At 38.3% G+C, this 1,103-nt stretch overlaps 1 non-coding gene across 1 annotated transcript; it reads right to left on the bottom strand.

Moving 5' to 3' along the window:
* Positions 1–203: 203 nt before the first annotated feature.
* trnat-cgu lies at positions 204–275 on the bottom strand. Its single transcript has one exon. It is a non-coding gene; the product is annotated as a tRNA-Thr (tRNA).
* Positions 276–1,103: the final 828 nt, after the last annotated feature.

Raw genomic sequence — 1,103 nt, 5'->3', positions numbered from 1 at the left:
GCGTTTTTTGAAAAAAATCTGACTTTATGAGTGGAGGCACTAACTTTTGCATGAATAAATTGAAACTAAGTATCGAGTATTTTTACAGTAAAAATGTGAATGTTTTTCAAGATTAAAACTATTAAACTAAATACAAAGAAATAATGCAAAAGAGCAAGTAAAATAGCAATCAAAAAATGCATCAGCTTTCCACCATTTGAGTTAGGCACGGACGGGGTTCGAACCCGCGATCTTCGGTTTACGAGACCGACGCCTTACCACTTGGCCACCGCGCCTACCCGCAATTCCCGCGACCACGTTTCTATGTAAACATGGAACACATGACGGGACTGGACGGCTGGGCTTGATGTAGGTCGAGCACTCATCTACCAACGCAGCTGAAGATGCGCCCCGATTCAACTCTCTCCTCAGCCCACGGACATTTCAGACTTTTACACGACAGTGAACATTCATAAAGACAACAGACCTTGAGTCGCTTATTCGTGTTTTATTTGAATTTAACATTCCTGTCGTCACAGAATTTAAGAGGGATAAATAGTAATATCATCAAAACTAACTTTTACCAAATTCGAGCATAAGTGCCGAATTTCTCCACAAATGTCATTACCCACAAAACGACTTTTTGTGTTCGTTTATGGATTATATTTAGGACTACAACAACATATCCTAAAATGTAAACTTTGGTAATAGGCAGGTTGCAAGGCAGGGGAACATTAACAGTGCAGCACTCCCGGAAGTAGATAGTTCACAACAGCTTGGATTTCCATCTTTCTGCCCATGTAATCTGAGGATGTAAAACTCGGGGTTCACGTTTGGGACGGTGGAGCGATATTTATGGTCCTCATGATATTTATGATCATTTCGTGCTGTAAGTAATACAGTTTAAACGTTTGATTAGCTAACAGCGGTTTTATGCTAGCAAGCATGTGGCTAATCAGTACAGATACAAGTAGCTACAGCTCAAACATAGAATGTCGTGAAAAAGTTCAATATTTTTTGTCGCTTATTTCAGAAAGAGTGAAATATCTGAAGCCTTTATTACTTTATAATGATAAATCTCAAATTCACTGTTAGAAAATTACAATATTACATGAAATGTATAA

Source organism: Girardinichthys multiradiatus, chromosome X (assembly GCF_021462225.1).
Source record: "Girardinichthys multiradiatus isolate DD_20200921_A chromosome X, DD_fGirMul_XY1, whole genome shotgun sequence".
NCBI classification, from domain to species: domain Eukaryota; kingdom Metazoa; phylum Chordata; class Actinopteri; order Cyprinodontiformes; family Goodeidae; genus Girardinichthys; species Girardinichthys multiradiatus.
This window is presented reverse-complemented; position numbering and strand designations above follow the sequence as displayed.